A 22937-nucleotide genomic window follows, 5' to 3' on the forward strand; every position below is an offset into this window, starting at 1 on the left:
AAGATAAAAGAAAAGACAAGGCGCAGAGGGAACACACTCGTCGGAACCCCAAAAGGCACATCCCACTGGTGAGTTTGTTATTGTGACGTAAAATGGTGGCTGTGTGCTGCTTCGTTTGGGCTCTAGGCTTGCGACTGTGGTCAGTGAGTGAGGCAGTGAGTCTAAAATTCGAGTTCTGGCAATTTTTATAAAATTTATATCTGGCCACCTGTAAGCGTTTTGTTGTATTTAATGCTGTTTTATGTACTATATAGACTAGTACTATTCCATAAAGGTGATTTTCGTCTTGTAAAATATCCCTAGGATGATTTTTAAAGGTGGAAAATTTGGCGACATGCAAAAATTTCACCTGGATTCCTACTTAACCCTTTATTACCGAAGTTTTCTTTACAAAACCGCAAGTGTGAAAACTTTTATGGCTTGTGTGAACTGTGGGCGATACGAGTGGACCCCACCCATTAATTAACCCATCAAGCTATATACCGTTTGATAGCCATCTCTCTCTTCTACCAACACAGCTAGAATACTTACAGATCACACACACAACTCACGCGCTATGAAGCGAAGAAAGCGTATCTTCTCCGTATCGCCATGGCTTTGAAAGATGGGCGCCGCCATCTTACTAATCAACGCGATGACATCACACTATTTATTTTTAGAATCCTTATCACGTGGGGAATGGAGTAATTCCAACTAAAGCCTACTAGTAGCAGGGAGAAGGCGAACATGGAGTTTTAAACAGGTATTATTGTTTTGTATACGCTATTTTATATTGCCAAGTGCCATAACTTGCCCATGCTTCTTCCTATCGCCGAACGGTAAACTTCATTAAAAACGCCCGGTCCTTCTGAGCAGTTTGGTAGCAATTTCAGCTTCGTAGCCCCTAGGAAAAAGGAGTTATGGCTCCGTTTATAAAGGGCACTCGTTATGGCAATATATTAGCCATTCGATAATAAAGGGTTATACGGTACGACCATACCATTTGATAATAATATGAACAAACGGGCATATTTCAGTTTTGTTTGAAATACACATACTGTTTCCTTTTCACTTGATACTTACTAGTGGACCTATACTCATTGCAAAGAACCACTAGAGGGTTGTTTTGAGTTGAAGGATGCTTTTCAAGGTGGTTTTTAGGTGTGCGTTCTATTAGGATTTTTGCAAAAAACATGGGCAATCCCTATTATTAACCCACTATCATGGTTCATGATAGACCATTTCATTTTTCACGGAAGCATTCATTAACCTTGTAAGGATCCATTAATTGGTTATACATCATGTCTAGAGTACATTCTTCCATTAAAATACTCCAACCTCCATAGGCGCCTGTACATTTTAGAGCTATTAAAAAAATTGCCTGTTGTAAATCACACCATATGTTTATAAACATTGTACACAAGTGAATAGACAGAAGCCTACTCTACACGTTAGAGGTAATTTGGTGTTGATAAAGCGAAGGATTGGAGTGGTGATGGAGCGATATTCTTAGTTGGTTTTAGTGGTAGATTAGTGATACTTGAAAGGTACGGTTGTATGGTTGTATTTCCTGTAACGCTATGTTCAAGCTGGAAAAGCTCGTTTAGCGTGTACTTCAGTGTTTATACTGGTTGTAAGTTTAAAGCTTTGTTTCCTGGTGCTACAGCTACTATGAGTGACAAATCCAGCATAGTTTTAACCCTAACAGAGGATGATATCCCTGGAGCTTCTCATAAGGAGCCTCTTGAGAAGCATAATGTCGCTGCTTTGAAATGGTGGCTTTTGTGCAGTGGAATTCAAGTCTCTTCTTCATGCAAAAAGATGAATGTAATTGAAAGGTAGATAGCTACAGCATGATAAATAGCTATGTATGTGTATTTACTGTGCAAAGTTCACGTTTGATTCAATGCTAGCTATATCCAGTATAGTATCCTCTCCAACTGTACACCACCTGTTGTTTACTGTAGCAAGTAGAGGTGACAGTGTTGTGTGAGCTGGCTTCTGTTGAACTGGTAGTGCGACATCAACACAATTTTGTAAAATATCAGTAATAGATGATAAAACATTTTAAGTACCAGACATTGTCCTTTACAGCATTCGTAGTGCCACGGCAGAGGGTAAACCAGTCATTGATGTAGATGGTTCATACTTGTACTAGAAGCAGCAAAGATTAAATAGTACGTTCATTTGGTCCTGTCTGCCAGAAACTCCATTTGCTGGGTGGGAGTCTGTATCAGCTAAAAACTGTGAAGAAATGGATTTTAAAAAAACCACCTGTTATGCCAGGTTTGTAGAATGTAATATGCATGCACAATGAAAGTATTTTATTTATAGGACTACTGTACACCTACATGGTAAAAGGTACTGGGAATGAGTCAGCTGGCCATGGGCATTCCGTGCATTACGACATGGATTCAACCAGTGGGCTTCTGGGAGCTTAAAGCACCTTGAAGTAAACTACAAGCACCAACTGTTTTGCCATGTGCGGTGCTCTATGACTCCAACTATGAAAGATGGATTATACCATGTTTATGTAATACTGGCTATGGAAGGAGAGGTGTGTAACATCAAGAAAACTACCTGTGAATGTGCTACTGGGTATGTGTGTTTTGAAGCATTCATTAATTAAAATTTTATTATCTGTAGAAAATTTGCTACCTGTACACATGTGTCTGGGCTACTACATGCATTGGTATATCTGGATCCAGCTAATTTTCAAACACCTGCAGCATATTCAGGTGACGATGAGTAGGTAGTCTAGGGATGGGTAGTATTGCATTTTTGAAGAACGGTACAGTATTAGGAAAAATACCTCGGTATCACTAAATACCTTTTAAACTTGGGTAAGCTATGATTTGCACTTATATCCAAATTTTTTAAAAAGAAACAAATGAAACAACAATAATATTGTACTACAAAGTAAGTTTTGAAGTATCCCAAAAAGTAAAAACCATTGTGAATACTTCAACATGCACTAATAGCTCTGTGCTTGTCCACAGCGTAAACATGGTTGTATGAGGCTTGACTTCATGTACGTATGGTCACCACTAAAATTAATTACATCAAATTCGGTATTTGGTACATTTAGAAAACCTCTTCGGTATCTGAAAAATACCTTGATTAACTACACCTGCAGCATATTCAGGTGATGATGAGGAGGTACCATTACCTATCATTTCATATGCTTGCAAATGGAAAGCTCCAAAGAGTAGAAGAGAGCATATTACAAATGAGTGAAATAAACTTTGAAAAGCATGTGTATGGTTGAGAAAAAAGAAAGAGCTTCACATTGCTGGAGGATTTTGATCCCCGACCCTCACAATACAAAGGACAGGCTGCAAATAATGTGGACAGATGAAGCTTCTACACGAATGCCAACAATTGTTACCCAGGAACAGCTACTTGAAAACAAGGCAGCTTTTAAAGAGACATTGAAACTCCCTGCATCAGAACTAAGGAAAAATGAAAGAGAGACTAAGGAACCGTTCCCGATCTTCATACTAGTATTCTGTACGTAAGTACAGGATCACTGCATCATTTTTGGAGAGACTTTTAAGCGTCTGCCAAGTACCCATCCACATCATTTAGTGTTATGCATAATTGATCCAAAGCCATTCAACTGCGCTGCAACAGATTGGAGAAAGACTCATGAATCTTGTGCTCTTGAAAAATACATGAATTACCATAAAGATAAGGGCAACAGTGGCTTGGTTACCTCTAGTGCTGGTTTGTAATTTTGGAGGATCATCCATTCTTAGGTGCATCGCCTGATGGATATGTTCATGACCCAAGCTCTCCGAGCCTTTTGATTAGCAAATGTCCATATAAGTTTCGTGGGCAGTTGCCAGCTGAAGCTAGCCTCAATAGAGACTTTTACTGTGAGAGCTTGAATCCAACCAAGCAGTGATACAATAGTTAAACTTAAGTGGAATCACCCTTATTACTTCCAAGCACAAGGTCAGCTAGCTATTGCAAAGAGAACATGGTGTGACTTTATAGTTTACATGACAAAGGGAATATCTGTTGAAAGCATTGTGTTTGACCGGGTCTTTTGGGAGAATGAGTTATTACCCAAGCTGATAGAATTTTTTTTGATAACTGTGTGGCACCTGAGATTGTTTCACCTACACATTTACTAGGTATGCAAGTTTGTGACCTGCGTACACAGCAGTGAACTTAGAGTACTAATAATTTCTTTGCAAACTGTTTAGTAGTTAAATAATTAGCAGTAAATTTGTTCATGGTAGACATCAAAGTAATTTGGACATAGAAGTAAAATACATATTTGTACCAGTACTTTTAACCAGGCTATCATTTAATGTAGTTGTTTATTTGCAGTGTTTTGTTTGCACTTGTACAGTTTTAGCTATAAATATGTTGTCAGGTTTACACGATACAGACATTTATGTCATAATATTTCATTGATAAGTTTACAAGTTTATTCAGAGCCACTTGGTTCATCATCACTGTGGCTGTCACTTTTGTAATAAGAGTCCAGATAGTCATCATTGTCAGATTCTTCCATTGTTGACATGGGAATCAAAAAAGGCTGGAAATTGAAAAGCAACGCAAACACAGTAACAATCTGATTTGCTAAGTGAGCCATAGTCAATTGCAAAGGACTTCTCAATATTTTAAATGTTTTAATCCTGCCAATAGCCCTCTCCACAAGTATACAAACAGATACTATGGTGCAGCCCTCTTGAACTTTGTTTGGTGGCAGCTGTTTCTGGCCGTCAAGGAAAGGAGGAATGTTCAGCTCCACCCCTACCTAATGGAGTTGATCACGAACAGTAAAGCCTCTATCAGCCACAACAGAGACATCTTCATTCTTTGGGAGCTTGGGTATTAGTCCTGATACACGTGTTAACTCAGCATCAGATATCGATCCAACATACAGTGAAGATATGTAGCAAATGGCTCCATTACGTGTACGTACAACCAGCAGCTTGGCTGTGTTCTGATGCTTATAGTTACTCCAAGTGGAAGGCTGCAACCGTAAATCACTTGGTGTTTCAAGGAAAAACTCCCTAGCATCTATGATGCATACGTATGTGCTGGGATACTTCTCCTTAAATGCATGTGGTAGAGTGGCTTTCACTTGGGATACTGCAGGCAGCCAGTCTATTTCAGTGAGAGAGTGATACAAAAAACATACCCATGTAATGAAATATGTGGAAACTGAACTTACAGAAATACCAAATCTTAAGATCAAGAAGAAGCTTAACCAACTAAGGTAAGAAACAGCTGGTTAAATGGATTTAGTTTCTTTTTGTAATGCTTGAGCACTGACTTACTTCCTCAGCATTGTAAATTGTGTACAGCTGGCCCAAGAAACTCAAAAAATAACAAAAGAACTTTATATGATGAAAATCCGGTGTAAAATCTGACTAAAATGTCGTTGGAGAGTTGAAATACTCTCTTAGATGTAGCTAATTACTTTGTTAGTGACTTGTTCTAAGCTTCTAAAAACTCAATGTGAGCTGTAAGAGCAGTGTGAATTACACTACTTTCTTCTGTGTCTTCAGTAGGGTTTGGTACTGTGATGGAAGTACAACAGCAGGGGACAACATTGTCAAACTATCGGGTGTCTCGGATGGTAATTCATGAATCAAATGGTCACTCAACAGTGTTTCACCGACAGGGGTCTCACCAGTCAAAATACCTTCTTGTGTATCAATTGTTGATATATTTAGCTGGTTCGTACAAAAAGGATGACTGCTTCTTTTAAGAGATGTCTTGCTTCTTTGTGAAGATGGCTTCTTTAGTGACTTAAATCGCTTGCCTAGGAAGAGAGAAGGCACCTGTGTTGCATCACCATTTGGAAAATGGCCACTACAGATTCTATGATGGTCTGCCACTTCATCTTCTAACAGATTCAGGGCAATTAGCCATTGTTGCCTCTTTACAGGATGCTCTGGATCCGATGCATTGACACACCACTTTCAGTGGTACCCTTGCAGATTAAACAAGTAGAAGGCATCGTAGATGTGCAATAAAGTTACTAGTGCATGAATGCATGCAGTACACTGAAATCATTGTGAGCAGCAAGACACAACTCTTAATGAAAAGCCAGTACAAAGCCATACAGTAGCTAAAACAAAGCTAAGCGTGTGTAGAAAGGTAAGCATCTGTACTATATCATGAACAGAAAGATACTCTTCCAGTGAGTCTCAGTGGGGTCGTTATAGCCAGTACTAAGCCATATGGTAGTCAAAACAAAGCCAAGAATCTGCACTATCACAAACAGCAGCGATTTTAGTTAGACAACACACGATTGGTCAGTAGGGTAAGGAGCAGCGCTTGTTTATAAATATATAGTTAAATACATACACAGACTTAATGTTATGACAGTACACTTACGTAGTTATCGTTGTCAGTAGCTTTTCTCATAGTGGAGTATATCGATATTGCTTTTTAGACTAAAACCGATCAACTTTATTGCGACACAGCTTCACTCTACCAACACCAAATTACCACTAACGCGTAGAGTAGGCTTCTGTCTATTCGCCTGTGTAGAAACATACGGTGTGATTTTGTAATGGACGATTTTTAAAAAACCCTAAAATGTACAGGCATCTATGGAGGCTGGAGTATTTTTTAGGACTCAAACGAATATTCGAATACCATTTCTGGTATTCGAATATTCATTTCAAAGGAAATATATAACATCAGTGGTAGAGTACATGGAAATTCTTTATCCTACATAAGCATATCTATGACATAAGTGATCAAATCATGTTAATTCTGAATTGTATTAAAGAGATATCTTGTACAACTGCAGAATTATTGATATCTCATCCATACCAATACTGAAAAAGAATATTCAGTAGTTGTGAATAAAGAATATTTGAATAGTAAAAACCACTATTTGTTTGAGCCCTAGTATTTTTATGGAAAAATGTACTCCAGCATTTGCATCATCATCAGTTAACGTAATTGCATATTTAAGGCCAAAAATGAAATGGGCTATTGCTTCATTTGTAAAGACTGTGATAAGCTTTCCAGCAGCAAACACTAGAATCACATGCTATGGCTTCTAGTAGCATAACACCTGTTGTAAGGTGGACAAGCCACTGGCATTAAACAGCCACATGGTAACATAGAGCTAATGCAAAATCCGTTTATGTACAAACTATTGTTACTGTATAAATATTGGTAGCGATATTGGTCCTCCTACTGTTCTATACCGATACTGATATCGGTAAAAATTACCATATTGGTGGATGATATTTTAGCCAATCAGATTATCGGTACACCTCTAAAAGGAACTGCACTAGCCATATGAGTGACCCAATTAGAAAGCCACAAAGTTTGATTGTGGGGATCATAGTTGTTAGTGGGCTGCCTTGTTACCCCATCATTTGTGACTGGATCTGCGAAAACCGGTTTTATCGCCCAAGACAGGAAGTATGATTTGTTCACACAAACATAAAGCTTTATGAATGTAATATCAAATTTCACTGTAAGATTATACATGCATTGTGACTGCTGCTGCTGTCTAATGGTATATTTATGTCTCATGTCCTGTATGCAAGAGTCAGCAGTGAATGTGTATACCTGCATGTTTGGCTAACTATTGTCTTTGCTTAATTTTGTTTATTTTTACAGGTAGCCTGACTGACATGGGATGTGCCATCATTACCTGGCTGAATTAAGATGTGCTTAAAGTGAACACGTTGTGGCCCTACCTGCCTGTATACCATCCAGTCTGCTGAACCATATGTGACCATCACAGTGAAAACCTGTCTAGTTCGCACAACTTCCAAATTCCATCTACACAGTTGGGATTTCGCTTACAATGTTCACCATGGATTGTCAGATCGACCAAGGTTTAGTTTTCGTCCAGCATGTGCATGGCATATGAAGGTGGTTTTATTGAAGAAATGACAACAATTTTGTTTACATCAACCGTATCGTAAACAAACACACGTGACATACAAACCATTAGGGCTACAGAAATTAAACAAAGATTTTTGAACTCCCCATGAGTAGGCAAAATAAGATGGTGCATAGGTTAAATTGGTTTGAGTCTTCCTTCTCTGAGTAATGGTTTGATTAAAACTTGCATAAAATTTTCTTTGTATAACACGTAATTTCACCAATTCAATTTTTTTTTGTTTATTTTAAAATGCATCTGTGCAAACTAGACGGGTTTTCACTGAGACGGTCACATATTACATGTAGCTGCACTGTCAACCCCAAGGCCATACTTGTTTTGTGTGTTTACTACCAGCAGAGAACTGTGGGGGTTGTCCATGGTACAAGCCACATGTTGCTGAGTCAGGCTAGCTTTTGAACAACAGAAGGAAGACATACACTAGTATGGATCCAAGCAAAGTATTATTATATTATATTGTGTACTGTGCAGGAATCATGTATGATTATAATGCACAGGTGTAATTATAAAAGTGTCCAAATCATTACAAAATTCAGTGTATGTGGGAGCATTAACAATGTTCTGGGATAGATTACTCCATAGTTTAATGACTGAAGGGCAGAAGGAAAATTTAAAACTGTCCATGTACTTTGGTAACACCCATACATAGCACATCATACAAGTAACCAATCCATAGCTACATGTAAACACATTCCAACATTATCATACCAATGATAAAATGAAATTTTTAAAGAGATTAAAAAGAAGTGTAGATAACAGTAATCAGAGGTTGTTTTGCAGTTTGCTGATGAAAATGGCAGTGTTGGTATGGCCAGTATTATTATTATTATTAAAGCTTTACAGTGGCCTGCACTGAAGGTCTGACAGCAACATGTGCTGCAGCCTTTGGATTAACCTAACCTAACACACTGGAACTGGAAACTTAAAGATTACATGACCTAGCTAACAATAAGGTGAAACAGAAAAGGGTCAAAGAAGGGGAAAAAATCCCTCCTACCCCAGGATTCGAACTGCAGGCCACCCAATGTCTAGTCGAGCGCCACACTCAGTCTCCTCCAGGAGGGATGGATTTTCTTCCTTTAAACCTAAGTATTTATTATTATTAAAGCTTTACAGTGGCCTACACTGAAGGTCTGACAGCAACATGCTAATACTGCGCTTTTTGCCTATAGAACATTCCTTTGTGGGTTGTGGGTTGTCAGCTGCCTTGTTAAAGTGGGGTCCTTGCAGCAATACGAACACGCTGAAATTTGCATGCCTTGAATGCACATTCTAGATTTGGTAAGAAATTCCAATTCTTACAAACAGGGGCTTTGGAATACCACTTCAGTTGATACCTGCTTCGAACTTTGCTGATTAGGAGACCAGATGCACTCTGAGGATGTATGTGTTGACATCTCACAAAATTGGCACTGGATAGACTGCCTTCTCAAACCGATGAAGCATGCCAGAGATCACTGTCTAATGAAGACCACTTCCTTGTTGGATAGGCAACTGCTGACTGACAGAAATGGTGATCATAGTTCAGCCAGCCTCTTCCTTCATACCGCATCCTGGAATCTACGATCACATCCTGATATCCTGGCAAATCTTGAGCTTGTTCTGGTCGGGATGCAGTGGCAACCCACGAGTAAATAGTAAACACTGGAGCCACTCCAGTATAGTTGAAATGTGCTTCACCTAGGTGTCTGGTGATCCTCACTAGGTGGACATCCAGCTGAATTTCCAATATCAGCTAGTAATATTGCCAACTAAAAGTATTGGCCAGATTGTATTTGCTTTACTGGTTTTTCTGGTATGGGGGAAGGCTTGGCGATAGCCATAAGCAAATTAGATTCACCCGCTTCTGGCTCATCATTTCTGCAATCTGCACCAGGGTTGTTCTTAACAAGTGTCATTTTGTTGCTCTTAGACTGGTCACCACAATCTCTTGTGTCTGCAGGTGCTGCAATGCTGTTGTAACAGGCATTCTTCCAATGGCTGTAATGACACAAAAAGAACCCTTGTAAGGACGCTGTTCAAGCGCTAATTTCAGTGCGAGCCATAACTACAAACTGGCATTTACTACCTGGGATGCAGTACTAGTACAACACCCATTGCAGTAGCAAGTGTTTACGTTTGTAGGTACGGTTTTGCCAGCAAGGTAGTATAAGGGAGATAAAATCTAGCTGTTTAGCTAAGCAATTTGCCTAAGCAATGGAGTTAATACATGAACAGTCTAGCTCACTGCTACATTTTTTGCTTGTCAGTTTCTTGCTGAAGCTACTTGGCTAGTTAATATGCTTCCCTGACTGACTTGCCAAATGGTTAATTAGCTGGAAGCCAGTTACGGAACCCTTGCCACCGCTATGGCACAACACACCATGCATGCTGGCTGAGCACACACTATACAACAGCTCCTTCCTGTTACAACTCTGTCGAGCATTGAATCCAATTTCTCTTTACCATGGTAGGTAGGTTGCCCCTTGTAAGTAACATCTGTGCTGCTTCCGGGTCATGCTGGCCAGGGAGTTGGTTATCATCAGCCATTTCAAACTCGGTACACGGAGCTACTGAAATCAAAGTAGAAAATTTTTTACAGAAGTATTGCTGCAAGCTTAACAGCATGTAGAGAATAACCATCCTGCCTTTTTATACTGACCATCTGATTACATCATTGGCCATTACACATGATGCCTTGACCCCCCGTACACCTATTGCGCGCCCCCTTTCACATTAACTTGGTTCAACTGTGTAACACCTTAGCTGGATATAGCATTAAAAAAATTTTTTTTTGCTAAACTTGAAATCTTGCCTGCCTGCCTGCCCGCTAAGATTATGGCTTGATTATTTCACTGTTCCGCATTGCATCATGAACATACTCCTTTGTGTCCATTCCTTTTTGCTGACAGTCCAAAGCGTCGATTTGCAGTAGTGTGTGATGGCTTCTTTATGTTTGCAAACAGGAATCATTGGTATTTTGCATGGTAAGTGCAAATGTACTTCTCCTATTGTTCTTTCTTTGTAATGCTGTGTAACAAGCTGAACATACAGTATGATGGCTTCTAAATGGGAATCATCCATATTATCTGTGGTGACTGGATTGATTGCAGAGGTGCTTCTCCTATTACATATTCTCCATTTGTAATGCAGTGAACATAAGAGTGTATAGCTGAGAGCAAAGCACAATAGCCACTTCACATGCGTGTAACCTGTTTGCGTGATACCTTCATCTTGTGACAACTTTGCCACACATATGCTGCACAAGTTAGGTAATGATTATAAAATTTCTATATAAAATGGTTTACCTTTGCTGTTGCAGCAATAGCACTATCAAACACATCCTTCAAACCCTCTTGAGAAAGAGCCGAGCACTCAACATACTTCAAAGCACCAATTTGTTCTGCTAATTTCTCAGCTTGCTCAACTGTAATTGGTTTCATGAGCACTCTGAACAGCTCATCAATTGTATCAGGGTCATTTCTTAAGTCAGCCTGTATTATAAACATACAAAGCTTCATCACAAATTACCATGTTATATTACGTACCTTAGTGCCCACCAGCAGAAAAGGAGTATCGGGACAATGGTGAGTGATTTCTGGTACCCACTGTGGTATTTGATAAAATAATAATCTTAGTAATATTTATTAGTAAAGTTCTACCTTCTCTTTAACATTTTCAAAAGATGCTGGACTAACACATGAAAAACATACTAAAAACACATCAGTATCAGGGTATGACAGAGGCCTTAAACGATCATAATCTTCTACCCCTACATGATCACGAGTCAAAACAGCACATTCACATTTATTGCCATACCTGGAGTGTCCCATAAACCCACATTATATTGTACTCCATGATGCATGACCGTGACAGCATAGTTTTCAAACACCGGGTACTACAGGTTTGTAACAAAATGTTACTAACAACAGTTTACTTACTGTTGGAACATAATTGTCTGGAAACTTGTTGGTTGTGTAACTAAACAACATGCAAGTTTTTCCTACAGTACCATCGCCAACCATTGTTATCTTGATGTTACTCATCACAGGAGTATCCTGGTTAGTCATCTTGTTTACTACACCTAAAATCGAAAAAAAACACAAACAGCATACAATCATGCAAACAATTAACGTAAAATAAGATAAAGGATAGTATCTAACACTGTATATATAGTCCTGTAATGTGAAGGAAAACTTGGGAATTTTACAAATTAGCACGGACCATTCATTATAATAAAAAGTCATAGACAAGGAGATCATTACCTGAAGTGCCAATATAATATATCAGGTAAGGATTAAATTTGTTATATTGTAGACTAGCTCAGTATAAACTTTGCTGTAAACTTATACTGACTAGCTCAGTATATTGACACTTCAGGCACTAGCTCAGTGTTGGCAGTGTTGGCACTAGCTCAGTGTTTATACTGACTAGCTCAGTATAAACTTTGCTGTAAACTTTGCTGTAAACTGATTAAATTTGTTATATTGTATGCTCAAACACCGTTATATTGTAGACTAGCTCTTTCTCTATCTACATGCTGATTTTGATTTGTATGGCCATTAGATGTTGAACAACAATGCTATAGGGCCAATTGTAAGAGCATACAAAATACTTTTGGCATCAGTTTACGCAAAGTTTGTTGCATGTTAAGGTGAAGTGAAATGTAAAATCTATTCTTTAACAGCACAAGCAGGGTGTAATCAACACAACTTCAGCTTATGCCAGGCTGAAACACAGCTATGGGTGTTCAAAATTGCCAAGCTCAGCATCTTTGAATTTGTTGAGAATTTCATTATCTTCTTCACATTTATTCAGAACTTTAGCATCTTCCTCGCATTCATTGGGTCAAAAACATGCAAGGAGCTCCTTTGTTGGTATTTAACACAAACAAAATCTGCATCCATTCTTAAAGTACTTTAAACATGAAGAACCAGCACTACAAAGATTCAACATGACTGAGACAGTATACTTAGCACTATGGAAGAACAAAAATGTCCTTTAAATCATTGGCTAAACGTGCATGGGCTTTCTGTGTTCTTTATGCAAATTTTCGGTTATGTGACGGTCGGACAGTCAAATGACTGAAACAGTCGAATGGACTACCGCCAGTGTGGAGCTTGCCTCAGTTAGCTTATCACAACTCTGGTTAATTCACTGGCGAATGGTACCAGCTGCCACCGCATGATTACTATTATATGGAGCATTCCCTGAGTAGCAACACCTTCTCCTTTCTTGCTAAATGACTAGGCACCACAGATCATCAAAATTTGGTATAGGCATCGGGTAAGCATTACTCTACAATAGTACGTTTCGAACTTTCAGCGATTCAGGCTTGATGGAGTTGTTAGCTAATGTTGTAGTTCACAGGTGTGCATTTTCACTACTTTCCACGTTGTTATCAGTGAAAAGGAAAGTAAAGAATTGTTGTACAGATGAGACGTGGTTGGAACTGAAATGGCTTAGTGCTAGGTTGCTCACTGGGAAAGTTATTTAAAAAATCAGTTTGAAACTTCAGAGTTGTATAGGCATAAAATGAAGGTGTGTTATTTCATGAAACTTTGTAGGCTAGACTAAAGTATCAGAGGATATCACAATAGCTTTGTAGACGTAGAGTAAGTTGTACAATGGTGAAGTTTTGGGCCACCCTACAATAGCTCAAATGCGCATAAGCCTATATATGGACAAATTACGCATGCCCCTTGAAAACGCATAAACCTATAGGTTTTATGCATGGCTGTAAACAAAAGCACTGTAAATTATGAAGCATTCATCGTATGGCTTTGTAATTTGTGCCATTCTACTCGTGGTGTAATAAGCATTAAAATGATACCTAGGGGTTTACCCTATGACCAAAATGTAGGACCAAGACTCCCCATGAAAATAATTCTTAACAAAGACCACAAAAGTCTATTACACTAGTACGTATATTATAAATTTAAAAATGAAGTAGGGTTTCAAGCTATAAAAAGTAGTGAAACAAGATATGAACAATGGTAGCTATTACAGCATAGCTCAGTGTTAAATCCCTTCTTTGGCATGGTATAGCAATTATTTTGTGTTTAATGCCAAAGTAGGGATTTCCCACTGAGCTATGCTGTAATAGCTACCATTGTTCATCTCTTGTTTCACAACTTTTTATAGCTTGAAACCCTACTTCATTTTTAAATTTATACTAGTTCGTTTATTTTGTTAAAGCATACAGCTAGCTATAAACATGTGACTGTTTTATTAGGGTGACTGCTGTATTAGAGTATCTAGTCAGCCTGCGAAGAAGTGCTTGCCCCAAAAAGAGGTGTGGTCATCGTGGTTTCGATCGATTATTAGACTAGAGTATCTCGAATCAGCCTACCAACTTGAGTGTGTGTGGTCACAAATACAGCTAGCGTAAAAGGGGCGTGGTCATCGTGATCTCGATTGATAGATCGATAATACGTAGAATAAAGAATGGGCGTAACCTTGTTACCTATAGTGGAGTACTGATTCCTCTGTACAGTCGGGGCCATACAGTAGCGTGGTCTAAGCGCCTTAAATAATATTGTGGCGTCTATTATGCTTAAAGAAAGTGTTGATATGGAAAATTAACGCCTCGGTATGGTTTCGTTGGATGAAGAAGAAGACAAGCAGCCTGATTGAAGATAAAAGAAAAGACAAGGCGCACAGGGTGCACACTCGTCGGAACCCCAAAAGGCACATCCCACCGGTGAGTTTGTTGTTGTGGTGCAAAATGGTGACCCTGCGTTGCTTCGTTTGGGGTCTAGGCTTGCGACTGTGGTCAGTGAGTGAGTGAGACGAAATTTCGAATTTTGACGATTTTTAAAAAATTCTATACCCGGCCGCCAGTAAGTGTTTTCTTGTTTTTAACGCTACACTTGATGTTAGATGGACTAATATTATTCCGTAAAGGTGATTTTCGTCACGTAAGAAGTTTCTAAGGTGGTTTTTAAGGGCGATATTTTTGGCGGCGCGTGTCACTTTTGATGTAAACCCTACTGTAGAAAATAACCCATAATTCCTTGCCAGTTGGTCCGGATCACTAACAAGTATTAGTCGAATCGCCATTCAGTGGCGAATAAGGCCATATACAGGTCACGTGATTACACCCACAATCAACAGGACAATTGAGACGAAGAATGTGCCATTGCGATAAGCGAGGCATCATTCTTTGCTTTATAACAAGTAAGCTTGTTGTTACAGTGGTTATTTAGCCTTCACAAGTAGGCCAATGAATAAGCTTTCTATTGATGTATGATTATAGGCTAATAGAGTTAGGAAAGGCTATCTTACCTCACCACATAAGTTTGTTTTGTGTAAACACACATTCCTTAAAAGTTCCGTGCACATTTAAGGCTTACTTCCTTAAAAGTTTCATGTGCGTTTAAGGGTTAAGGACATGGGTTGAAACAAATCATTTAGTGTGGCTGGACTCAATCAGTTCAGCACCATCTTAATGTAAATTAAGAATAGCACAGGACCAAGTACAGATCCTTGCGGAACACCAGATGTCACTTGGCATACAGATGATTTTGAATCTTCTACCACAACCTGCTCAGTATGACCATGGAGGAAAGATTCTGTATTAATTTTTCTATACAATCCATTGGGCTTGTGAGAGAGAATTATGTTTGAACCTACATCATGTAATAGCCGTGATGTTTTAAGGAATCTAGGTCACTATGGATGTATAAAACATGGGGTATTCTATTAGCATCTCAAAAACCACTACTATGAATTGGCTATTGAACGAATATGTTGTAAATCACTATATACCCATATGGTCTGTGGAGTATTGTGGCTAAAGCTGCTAAACTATGGTTGGTAGGGCGAATTTCGCATTTGGCCAAAAATTTCTTGGTGACTAAAGCATACTTAGTTACTAACTTTTCTTCAAAATATAACACTGGATAATCTTTGCTTACCATACTGACAAACATCCATCCTTCACTGTTTTCTCTAACAACTATTACTAAAGTCAAGTTACAAAAATTCATATGTCTAGACATCTGAAGCACATCTATTATTTTCACATGATTTCCGATATTTTAGCTATTACATATCACATAAAGTCAGATGCAATGACGTCCCGTAAATACACATGTTTTCAGATTCTTCTGAAAACCTCTATACTGTATAGCGGGTTTTTCTCACGGATAAATTTACTTGCAAAAATAAAATCATGCGACACTTAATCTCACGAGGTAACTAATTCATGACATTAAAATTTCTCGTGCGAATTTTATTACTCGTAATAAATGTTCGCGTACAAGATGAAAAGCAGTGAAATTTGTTCTCTTTTCTGTGTTTCTTTGTATCTATGCTTGTATCCACGATGAGTTGATGCAGGCGCCTGAAGTTCGCCAGAAAACGGTTAGGGCAGCTGAAAACGGGTAGGTAGAGCAGCCGCGTTCAGTGATGTTCAGTGATGTTTGGTGAAGAAACACGTGTTGTATAGGGGAACAAGCAACTAAACCATCAGCAAGCTGTTATGTACAAACAAGCACCTGGTTCGTTGTTGAACACGACAGTTTTACAGGTGCCAAAAACCTCAGGATAAACAAAACTCCACTCCACAAAACTCCACTCCACGTAATGAAATGTCGCGAATTTTAATATTGCGAAGTGCCCAAAACACGAGATTAAAGTCCTTGCGATAAAAACCCGCTATACAGTATGTGCAAAATGCACAGTACAAACATGGCAAGGAGAAGTATAAAAATAAACCAGAACATGCAAACAAGGACATAACTAAATTACAATCAAGTGTTCCATTCAGGACAATCACGTGAAATATTTTTTGATGTACACATGTGTACCCTAGCTATCACCAGACCCTTTATTATTATTATTATTATTATTAGCACTTTACAGTGACCAGCACTGCCCTTAATTACAGAGACCTTGCGCCACAATAGTCTCGTCCCCATCCTCCACACGCTCGATCACACAAAGGTCATCTGGTGACTTTGGCCCCCTCTAGTGGGAATATTGCTACAAACTTGTTTCTTGTGTTCATATTCAAATGAATAAATCCGCTCAGAAGGTGTTACTTTATAAAAATCACTGGAGTGACTAATAAATGCCAATTAAAACTTGATGTATGAAAACCTTATTAGTATTCGACTTAGAACAATCAACGGAGAAGACGTTTAGACAACTACTAGCTGGTTTTTCAGGTGCATATTTATTGATGCATACTTCCTGGGCCAAGAAGTTGGACTGTCACCAGACGATCTTCGCGTGGGCGGCTGGGAACGAGACTAGTGCCACAAGACGTTATGTGCAGCATTTTAGTTTGAACTTCAAAATGAATTGATTTGATTGGACAAAATCTAGAGCACGTGATTTCGCTTGCTTTTGTTGTCGTGCAAGGTCTCTTAGAATCATTTTTACTTTAAACGGATGGGCAGCACCAGACTACTGTACACGCTAGTCTCACGTATCTAGACCACTTTTCTTCTTCTTTTGTGTAGGGAAAAAGATTTGGATAGCAGGTCGCCCACACACAATAAGAGAAAGGCGGTATGGCAATGCAAGACTAGACCACATACCGCCAGTACGGAGCCCGCCAAATATAGAACATGTGTTCACTCCCAACAGTTTAGTACTGGAACAAGCATGTTTTCATCATAGATATTCTATACTAGCATCATGAACATGTTTTCATGTTGTAAAGATGTGTACAACGAATCCCATACATACTAAATGTATGGGATATTTTGAAGCCTTATACTGTATTGAGGGAAACTTTGGCGGGGTAAACTTTGGCGAATAGACCACTTTATTTAAAGACATGGCTACTAAACCTACTGTAATGGGTGAAATAACTGCCTAGTATTGATAGAATCACAGCAATGAAAGATTGCCTATTTCTGCAATAAAATTTTGCAAAGTACGTGTTGTTCCCAGCCTTGTAGAAATATAGTGGCAAAGTTTATCTCATTAAGCAGACTTTCTAGATGCGGAAAACAAAGTCACTAGAGTCTTCTGCCATGCTAAAGTTGCTTCTTTCTGCTTTACAACACAGCGAATCTTCACAAACTATATACCATCGTGGTGCTAACAACCTGAAGATTACAATTTTGTTCTCATAATAAGAATAAACGATACAGTTTAGGCTCCCACGAAGATTTCTTACCTCACTCCCATAGGCTTGAATACATTTTAAAGGACACCGGATGTTGTACAATTGCAATTATTAACCACTACATTCCATGGACTATTGAAATGAAACTTGGACATAGGGTTTACCACCTATAGAACTACCAATTCAGCACATGTTGTGGTGAAGAATAAGCCGGTTAGTCACAGAAATACTTGCTGAAAAGATCCTAGTGTATCAGTATCCAGCTCCTACAAGCCATAATCAATCCTTATTGACAGTGCAGTAAAGGTCAAATAATGCTATACTCCCATTCAGTTACTAGATACTTTGCTGGGGTCTGTAACTTACTGTTAATTAATTTTGGTTTAAACTGTTATCCTGTGTGGTCTGTGGCAATGCTAATGTGAGTGTCAGTAGTAAATCTATCAAAAGTCATAGTGTAAGATGAACTACAGGTACTCGATGACTAGTTTTCATATCAAAATGATCACAGTGCAGCAAGCATTATGACTACACTGCTGTTATGTGCTTTCCCTTACTAACGTAAAACAGCATTTGCAATGCAGTTGCAGTGCCATTTCAAGAAGGCAATCCACCTCCAGTGATTATGCAATAGCTAATTTATTATCCAATTAACATTCCATGGCTTCTGGTAAAGTGGTTTATTCATAGATACTAGACTTATAATAGGGATTGGCAACGCACTATAAAATTATTATTTTTGTAAATTAATGCGCGTTTCGCTGTTTCGCTGGTGAAGTAAAAGATGATGGAGCCTTTGAGTGACAGGCACTCGAGCAGGCATGCAGTGCACGTATTCTTCGTGCGTTAAAGCTGAAGCTATGGCTATATGAAGTACATGTGATGGGTAAGTTTCTTATTTGTGTGTTTTAGCGCGCTGTCATTTTGTTGTTTACTGTGGAGTTCAACGCTATTTACCGTTGTGTAGTTTTCTTGAAGTGACACAACGTTCCTAAACGGTGTTAACATTTCCCACCCTTTTATTTTGACCTTGGAAGTGTTAATGGATCAAATTTTCTAACAATAGGGGCGTTGTTTGAGGGAGAATGCTTATTTACAGGGAATTTCAGAGCGATATTTGTACAAGTTTGTGTAGTTTTACTGAGCTTCGTGAACTACTTTCTGAAGAGTTTCCAAGGTTCAGTACAAATGTTAACTTTGGAGAATGTCACTCTATATCTAGTTTATGAAGCCTTCCTGTTACTTTCGTGTAGGCAGAGTTTAAAATGAGCAACAGAAAATTTCACATGTATAGTCTTGGCATCAGAACTTTGATGAAAGGAGAGAAATTACAAGAAATTCAAGGTTGGAAGACCACCTAAGAACCAGAGGGAAGAATATTACAGATAATGATCTAGTGTGTGCTCTTTAGCAATGGTCTCAAACTGGGTTTTTGGAATTACGTTGATGCTATTGCTGAAAGCTTTGCTTTAATGTGTGTGTGCTTGGCTGCTATACTATTACCAAAAGCTTTGCTTTAGTGTGTGCATGCGTGCGTGTGACTTTGTAGTACAAAAGTGTGTTTTGTGTTTACCTTTTGTGTGTGTGCTGCATTACCAACAGAAAGGGGTAATGAGAAAACAAATGGGTGAAATGTTTTTCGAACTTGTTTCAAATAAATTACCCTCTTCATGAATATAATTATGCACATAATACGACTTAACTTAATATGACTTTTACCAACTACCTCAGTAAACAATCTGATGAAATTGCATATTGCACAAAGGTATCTAATCTCCTTTGGTATTAGTCTTACGTGCCAGACATTTTGTTTGGGGACTGCAAGTAAATTACCTGGTCACTGTTCTCCATATTCCATGATCACAGCTGGAGTGTTGACAGGGCTAACTCTACACATTGTATAGTTCACATTCTTATGGTTGAATGTGGATTACAGCCTTTTTTTGCTGAACTTTGAAAGTACTGTGGGCTTAGGTTCTTGACTTCCCCAATACAGTTGAATCTGGTTCACTATGTATATGTAAATTTATCACTTTTAGTGCAAAAAATATGATGACATAATTTATTGTATTTTGGGAAAAATCGTGCAACAGAAACCAGGAGACTTTCCTGCTGCCCACATAAAATATCTGGCAGGAGAAATTACTCTGGTGTAATGAATTATTTGTGGTGTGTTTATGTAGTAGTCTTAATTTGATTTTTGATTTATAGTAATGCTAGGTAAGCTGTTAGCATCTGAGTGAGCAGTTGCAGAACCAACAGACCTGCTGGCAGACTAGATGGAGTCAGAAGTATAACACAAGACAAGCTGCAACAGGCCCATGCAAGAGTAGAGCAAGAATCAACCTCCTAGTCGGATTAGCAATGTTTACATCATGTAGTTTCATATGACATGTAAATAATAGCCTGGCAAGGTGTTGTTATTTGTAACTTGAGTTGTATGGCACACGAATCAAAGTTGTATAGGGTGTATGAACTGTGCTATGTTTGATCCTGTGTGACAGTACTGCCTCATGGATATGGGATGTCCCTCATTGTTGAGATCAAGGTGATGCTTCACCGACTTCAAATTCAGTTTATGGTCTGGTGTACATAATAGGTCTTACTCCTACTAGAGTTCAGGAACTGGGCACACCCAGTCCGCTACAGTATTTCATTTGAACTTTAGTGGTCTAAACTGATGGAGTGTAATCATCAATGCTGACTTCAAAGGTTCAGATACACTCTAATAAAGCAGTCGATAACTCTAATAGAACAGGCAGTGCTTGAAGTGTGAATAATTTGTGGTTCTGTACAGGTAAGCCAGAGAGATGTGAGGATGTCCTATAGTTAAATTCATGCTTTAGCAGATTAGCTACAACTTCTCGGCATACAGTTTTGTCCAGATACAATGTGGGTGAGGGAAAATTGTTCCACCACTAGAAAGATAGCAAGCCGGAGAAAGTTATTAATCTCAGCTGCTTAACTCTCATCTCTTAGTCTAGTCTTCTCACTGCCACAATGCGAGAGATAAAGACGAAAGCACCTTCACTGCACTGCATAAAGACGTAAGGCAGTGCAGTGAAGGTGCCTTGCGTCTAGTGTTTTTATGTAACACATACATACTGTAACTTTTTGTTCACAACTAGTAATTGTAGCATACGTACACTTATTGATTGTAACATGCACTTCACTATTGTTGATTTTACATCCTACGCACACCAGCTGTGCTGTCTGCCTAGTAATTAATAATAAAGAATAAAAGCAGGTTTCACTTCCGTACTGAAATTCCATCACGTATGCTAGCAAGAATCCCTAATGGAGCTAAGTACCTTTAAAGACTAAATCTTCGTGGAAACACATGAAACATTCTCAGTAGCATCACAGATACTATACTATACTTGTAAGTATAGTATCTGTGGTAGCATAGCGGCACTAAAAGTGGTTAGCTGGTAGTGACTTGAAAATTCCTAACAGTATTACGGGAAAGCGAAACGCGGATTATTTCCGTTTACGCATCCGTTGCCAATCCCTATTATAAGTCTAGTATCTATGGTTTATTCAAGCTCAGTCTTTACCTATAAAAATGCTAATCTCAGGTGCTACAAGTAATTGGCGGGGTAAACTTTGGCAAATTTGTAGTGAATCGCCAAAGTTTACCCCACCAAAGTTTCCCTCTATACTGTAACTGATTGATTGATATATTGTTTATCCTCACAGTAGTCGGCGGAGCCGTTCTTCCCTACTGGAGCACACATATATACAACAGACAAAAACAAAAAAACTAACTACTCAAACAATACAAACAAAACTAATTATACTCACTTGTTCTTGCCTATCAAAGTTACTTTTTCCTCGACTTTTTCAACTATTAGTTCCGGCTAGTCTCGCGTGGCCAGACCACTATTTTCTTCGGGGTGGCGCTTATCGATTAGAGATTATAAGCGCTTCGATGGAGCGCTTATAATCTCTAATCGATAAGCGCCACCCCGAAGAAAATAGTGGTCTGGCCACGCGAGACTAGGGTGCCCGGCAGTGACGGCAGTCTCTGAACAAGGCGATCCGACAGATCTGCCGTTAATTGATGGCGCTGCTACCTACCGGACTTCCATGATACTACATTCCTGAGCAGATGTACGACAGGCATGAGTGTAGGAGAATTTGGTGGAGCTGCATCATATCCTGAATCTCATGTGACTCTTAGTATTTATTACAGTAGTATTATAGCACATCCGTATTTCTCGCCAGTGGATATATTGTATCTTGCATCACAGATGTGAATTACAAAATAATTGTATGTATGCACTACACAGACAGTTTAGCACGTCTTGTAGCTGAGCCTGACCAATCATGCCGAATGCTGAGCACGGCCCAGGAAACAACATAAGTATGTAGCACATACCTATAATACTACAGCATAAGTTATTAACATTACCGTACAAGATTTTATGATGCATTAATGTGCTACAATTTCTACTGTTGCATGGTTATTCTTTACAGTGGTCTGCACTGAAGGTCTGTTTACAGCTGAATAAAACAATACAAGCCGGTATAGTGGCTAGGTACAATAAAGATTTTGAAATTTATCATCAGTAATTCTCCACACTGGTGGGCAGTGGAAACCACCATTTGTGAATGACCTGTACAGTATTATCGCATTATTGCCATGGGTTGATTGACAAGATTGTGCTATATATATATAACACAACTGTACTAGGATACTACAAACACCCTTAATAACCAAGAAACTTGTCCATGGTCTCATTCACGCCAGCACACCCCCTTTCATGGGTATACGCAGGAATTTTGAAAAGAGGTTTCCACTATACAACTAAGTGACTGTTATATTAGAGTAGTTTATATTACCTGCTCTATATCAGTCTTTTCACAAAATCATAATTCAGAACAATGCTTTAAGTGTTGCTATCATGTTAGAAACTATTATTTTAACTAAGATAAAAGTTTAAAATGCGTCCTGTTCCATGATAGATTCCAGATTCTGGAAACCTGAAGTTT

General features: G+C 38.7%; 1 long non-coding RNA gene and 1 pseudogene across 1 annotated transcript; one reads left to right on the top strand and one right to left on the bottom strand.

Moving 5' to 3' along the window:
- LOC136236898 (uncharacterized) overlaps positions 1-21838 on the bottom strand; it is a 38007-nt pseudogene extending 16169 nt beyond the window's left edge.
- LOC136236159 (uncharacterized) lies at positions 19181-20418 on the top strand. Its single transcript, XR_010692010.1, has 2 exons — positions 19181-19418; positions 20163-20418. It is a non-coding gene; the product is annotated as an uncharacterized lncRNA (long non-coding RNA).
- Positions 21839-22937: the final 1099 nt, after the last annotated feature.

This window comes from Dysidea avara, chromosome 10 (assembly GCF_963678975.1).
Source record: "Dysidea avara chromosome 10, odDysAvar1.4, whole genome shotgun sequence".
Lineage (NCBI taxonomy): Eukaryota > Metazoa > Porifera > Demospongiae > Dictyoceratida > Dysideidae > Dysidea > Dysidea avara.